This window comes from Carettochelys insculpta, chromosome 7 (assembly GCF_033958435.1).
Source record: "Carettochelys insculpta isolate YL-2023 chromosome 7, ASM3395843v1, whole genome shotgun sequence".
In the NCBI taxonomy this organism is placed as follows: Eukaryota; Metazoa; Chordata; order Testudines; family Carettochelyidae; genus Carettochelys; species Carettochelys insculpta.
In genome coordinates, this window is record NC_134143.1 from 6866880 (window position 1) to 6873029 (window position 6150).

Sequence of the window (6150 nt, forward strand, 5' to 3'; positions counted from 1 at the left end):
AAAGTTGTAAATTTTAAAATATTTTCATTAAAAATTTTGCTAAAAATTTTGAAAATAGAAGTTTGAGTTTCACTTCCGGAACCTGTCACATACAGGCCACTAGACTTAAAAAAAAAAAAAAAAAAAAAAAAAAAATCCTTGGAGACATGGAGAAAGACCTGGTGCATTTTCGACTTTCTGTGTAAGTGAGGAAACTTCGTGCATGGGGAGGTTATTCCAGGCACACAAGTGAAAGTTTTGTAAATGGAGGCAACATACTTTATGCTACAAATTTTTCATATCTACATTTCCAACACATAAGGTACCACAGCAAAATAGAATAATTGAGTTAGAAAGGCCAACAAAAGCCATGCTTATGACGCTTGCGAGCCTAAGTCATAGGAGGAAAAGCTCCCATTTTGGATTATCATGGTTATGGACTTGCTGCTTAGGAATCGCCAGTGTCTTGTCTTAACTAATCACTTTAATTTGCTAAGGAAAGGGTGTATTCTACCCATTCTGCTATGCAATTCTACCCTAGCATGTGCTGTAGGAATGTGCCCTCACATGGAGTGCAACAATGGAATGGAAACTCTACTTGTTACCCTCTATTTAGTGTATGGCTCGCACTTGGCAGGTGAACTAATTACCATTGTCCCTGCTTTATTTGCATCAAAAGAGGTCTAAGGCTTTTACCAAAGTAGCAGGCATTCAAGCCAAAGAACTGGAGAAAATCCTATGTCAAATGGCTGTGCTTTCTAATACAACCATTCAGTGTTCCAGGAATGCGGTTAGGAAGCTTAAATTCATTTTTTACAAAGCTTTTATGGAGACTAAACAGCTGTAATTAGAAGCTTTTTTTTTATTTAACTGAAAACAGTTTACAGTTGAGCTTTCATTTCTCTTTTCCTTATGCTCAAGAAGAGTTTTTGCAACCCAAAACACTGCAGCATTGTCTGAGAATCTGAAACGGGCCAGCTAAGCTCCTTGTCTAAATTCCACAAAGTACAATTAAAAAAACAAAACAAACTGCATCAGTGGCCAAAGCAAGACTAAAAATATTGGTTTTAGTAACAACACAGCAAAAGAAATCTAGCTTTAAAATATTTTAAAGATGGTGGGTTTTAGTAAAATTGGATAGATAATTAGCAGGCTCTGTATTTAAGAGATACTACAATGGGCTATGCCACTATGTTTGAGATTAGAAAATTTAGAAACAAATCTTATATACGCACATCTCTTGATAAAACTTGGACAGGGAGTGCATTCTGTGTAATTAAGGATCTACTCCTTTGGGTTGCTGCAGTGGGCTTCCTTTTGTTCGTTCATTAAATCAGAAATACTTTTGTGAATTGTCTAATTAGTAACAAACTCAGGTAGTATATGCCATGAGGCACTTCTCAGTGGTGACAGATGGCAGAACAAGGAGCGATGGTCTGAAGTTACAGAAGGAGAGGAGCAGTTTGAATATTAGGAAAAACTACTTCACCAGGAGGGTGGTGAAGCACTGGAATGTGTTGCCTAGAGAAGTGGTGGATTCTCCATCCCTAGAGGTTTTTAAGTCCTGGCTTGACAAAGTCCCTGGTGGGATGATTTAGTTGGGGTTGATCCTGCTTTAGGCAGTGAGCTGGACTCAATGACCTCCTGAGGTCCCTTCCAGCCCTGGGATTCTGTGATGAATGGTGAGATGCCACTCTTCTTTCCTGATGGCACAGGTTTTAAAGAGTGCTGTTAACTTCAATTCTCATACCTCCTTCTGTCCTTTTTTGTAGCAAGAGACAACTTGCTTTGGAAACATCAACAGCTGCATTCGCAGACTCCCAAACATGGGGGGAATCTTGCCAGAGGTGGCCTGTGTGGTTTTGCTTAACCCTATTGCAGCTGACATCATTGGAAGTAATAGACAGTGGTTCCCCAACATTATGGGCTTAAACAGTGGGGACTACTGGTTTAACTCATCTTGCTCTTACCTTTGGCAGCGAGGTCCTTTGTTTTCACCTGGGGCTCTTGTCTTGAGCTATATATATATGTCTGGTTCACTGAATCACAACTGGATTGACCCACTTACAGATTTAGCGTGCTCAAGAAATTTAGATAACTATAACCACAACATATTATGGCATGTTAAAAATTGGTTATTAGAGGTAAAAGGAACAGTATGGGGGCGGGGAGAGAGAGAGAATAGAAATTCATAATGGAACCTAATTTAAATTAAATGAACCACCTCCAATTGTAACGCAGACCGTAGTTAAATCCTGGTGAAAAACCGAAACCAGAGGCCAGGCCAACACAAAAGAAATGGGAAACGGCTCAATTAGTGACCAAGAGAATTGAGAAAAGTGGACTGCAACAATAAGATTAAATGGAAATAGATGTAAAACCTGTACCCAAGAGAAGAAATAGACACAAGTTCCAACTAAGGGATTGGTGTTTGAAAAGTTGAGAGCAACTGGGATCATACTAGCAAATGTCACTTGTCATACTTGCAGATGAGAAACTGGTGCCTTCTGGATACAGTAACAGGAGGTTCTTCTTCGAGTGTCCCCGTGGGTGCTCCACCATAGGTGATGGCTTGGCCGGCGCCGCAGATCGGATCTTCCAAGCAGTTTCTGCCGGACCGCGCATGCGCCGGCGCGCGCCGCTCCCTGGCGCGCTCCTGGCCATGTGCACGATCCGGTCCCCGCCAGTTCCTCTCAACCGCCGTCGGCTGCAGACGGAATCCGACTAGGCTAAAGCCACATAGCGTATTCAACGACTTTGTTTTCTCTTTAAAGTTTTTCAGTTCTTTAGGATACCATAAGTAACCGGTTGTTGTTTTGTTAAAAAAAAAACAAAAAACAACAAACAAGCTACGGAGGGACAGCTCAAGCGGAGAGCCACGTGGAAGCGGCTCAGCCTCCGATGATCAGCCAGCCGCCCCGCACCGCAGGCAGGGCGGCGGCTAAGCAAGCGCCGGTACCAGCGGCACCGCAGGCAGCGGCACCGACCCCCGGGGAACCGGCGGTGCAGAGCGCGCAGGCACGTGGCCTGCAGGCGCAGAAGGACTCCGCACGTGCGGCACCGCCCTCGAGCGTGCCTAGCACGGTGCCGACGGGGCCGGGATCCCCCGCCCATCAGGGGGCGGAGTTACCTCCTCAAGGGAGGGGGAAGGCTGCACACAAGAGGAGGCACTGCAGCTCCTCTCCAGACAGGGCTGTGGAGCTCTTTTCTCACAGCCCTCCGCTCATGTTGCAGACTCCAACCAGAAGGCAGGGGCCCCCCCTAGCCTACCCGGAGCCCCCTTCTCCTTTCCTGCAATCAGCCTCCCCATGGCTGGCACCACCCTCGCCCTTCCTGGGATTTGAATCGCTGGACTATTATGCAAAATCGCTCTCTCCAGTGTCTCGACGATCCCCCTCTCCCAGACACACAGGGTACGTGCAAAGGGAATGGTCAAGGTCACCTTCCCAGGAACAGTGCCTATACTGCCATGGTCGTCCCTACCACGTGGGGCATGGACACCATCGGCAATCTACCAGGGAGAGATCCCCACATACTACCTCGTACCCCCGAGGGCAATCGCGATCGGGGACGGAGACTCAAGCATCCCAGGGGGGACTGGCCGTGGACCCACAGATTTTCCCTCGCAAACCTCCAGCGAGAGGGCGCACCATCACCATCAAGAACCGGAAGGGTCCAAAGAAATGTACCCCAGCGGTTCCTCGTTTTCCTCCCCGGATGAGGCCACGGCCTTAGGGGACGTCCATCCCAAGGACGATCTCAAACAGTTTCAGGAGCTGTTTAAGAGGGTAGCTTTCACGGAAGGCATCCAGACAGCACAAGTGCAAGAGAAACATCATAAGCTCCTTAAAAATTTGAGCTCCTCGGCCTCCTCCAGAGTAGCAATCCCGCTTGATGAAGCGATCTTGGAGTCCGCCACTACCATATGGCAGACCCCGGCAACTATTCCGCCTGTCCAAAAGAGAGCGGATAAGAAATACTTCGTGCCGGCGAAGGGCATGGAGTTCTTGTTTAGCCACCCCCAGCCAAACTCCTTGGTGGTGGAGTCCTCGCAGCAAAGATTAAAAACATCTCAATTTAAAACAGGGGGAACGGACAAAGATGCCAAGAAGCTAGAGCTGTTCGGCAGAAAGGTCTACTCCTCCTCCACCTTAACCTTGCGAATGGCAAATTATGCAGCGCACTTGGCGAACCATAATTTCGACAACTATGCCAGATTAACTTCCCTCATGGACTCGCTTCCAGAGGACAAAAAGCCGGTCCTCAAGGCCATAGTGCAAGAGGGCTACGCGGCTGCGAGGATGGAAGTTCAGATTGCTTTGGACGTTGCGGACACGGCAGCATGTTCCACAGCAACTGCAGTGGTGATGCGACGGGAGTCCTGGCTCCAGACCTCGGGCATACTGAGAGATCTGCAGGCGAAGATAATCGACCTTCCCTTCGACTTGCAGAAGCTGTTTGCTGAATCAACTGACTCAGTCCTTCATTCCAGTAAAGATTCAAGAGCCACACTCAGGACCCTGGGGATTTACACCCCTCCATACTCAAAGAAAAGGTACTACCCACAGCAAAGGCGGTACCAATACCAGCAACAGCGCCCCCAGTATCACAGGGGTTACGAGCAAGGGCGGCATCAGCAGCACCAGCAGTACAGAACCCCCAGGCGACGCTCACAACAGGGCTGTCCGTCCTCGGGGTGGGGCCAAAGGCCACAAGTTTGACATACAAATCCAGGGCTGCGCCATCACCACCATTGCACAAGATCATCCGAAACGACTTTTTCACCATCGCCTCCGACCATTCTACGACCAGTGGCAAAGGATCACCACAGACAAATGGGTGCTGGAGATCATAGCCACGGGGTACGCCATCCCCTTCCAGTCGCTCCCGCCACCGCGACCCCCGCCCAAGCCCCACCCCCAGGAGGCCTCCCATGTAGCCAGGCTCAGGCAGGAGGTGGCCCACCTAGAGTTCATAGGGGCGGTGGAAAAGGTGCCGGAGCAACTGCAAGGGAAAGGGTTCTACTCTCGGTATTTCCTGACGGAGAAAAAGACAGGAGGCTGGAGGCCCATCTTAGACCTTCGTGGCCTCAACAGGTATCTGCGCAAGCAACGTTTTCGGATGATCACTATTGCCTCCATCCTTACAGCACTGGACGATGGAGACTGGTTCGCAGCCCTCGATCTACAAGACGCGTACTTCCACATAACCATTCATCCGGCTCACCGACGTTTTCTCCGGTTCATGGTGGGCAACGAACACTTCCAATACAAGGTCCTACCGTTTGGCCTTTCCTCGGCCCCCAGAGTCTTCACCAAGACCTTGGCAGTGGTGTCAGCCTACCTGCACAGACAGGGGATGTTTATTTTCCCGTATCTGGACGACTGCCTGCTCAAAGGGACCTCGAAAAGGGAGGTTCTCCGCATGATACGCGTCACAGCAAACACGTTCTCCGCACTTGGCCTGGTTATCAATCTGGCAAAATCAAAGATAGACCCCTCACAGGACATAGAGTTCATAGGGGCTCGCATAAACTCGGTCTCGGCGAGAGTATACCTACCAGAGGCTCGCTTTCGAGCCATCGGTTCCCTCGTGCAGGTCATCACCTTCAGCCCTACGGTGCCAGTCTTGACGTGCTTGCAGCTGCTGGGCCACATGGCAGCGGCTACGTTTGTGGTACAGAACGCCAGGTTGCACATGCGCAGCATGCAACATTGGCTGGCAAGTGTATACAAGCCGGCAGTACACACTGTTCACAGGGTGGTGTCGCCCCCACCTGGGGTGCGCGAATCCCTGCAATGGTGGGTAAACCCCGGGAACTTGCTAACAGGGGTACCCTTCCATCAGCCGCAAATATCGGTTTTCCTCACTACGGATGCCTCCCTCATAGGGTGGGGAGCGCACATGGGCGAAGAGGTGGCTCAAGGACTGTGGTCACCCACGGAACAGTCTCTACATATCAATGTTTTAGAGCTCAGAGCAGTGTTCAACGCCTGCAAACACTTTCGAGACCGTATACAAGGCAAAGTCGTCGGGATCAGTACAGACAATACCTCCACCATGTTTTACATAAACAGGCAAGGAGGAGCTCGATCCCGTACCTTATGCGCGGAAGCAATCCGCCTATGGAACTGGTGCATCGCCCACGATATAATCCTGAGAGCCTCCTAC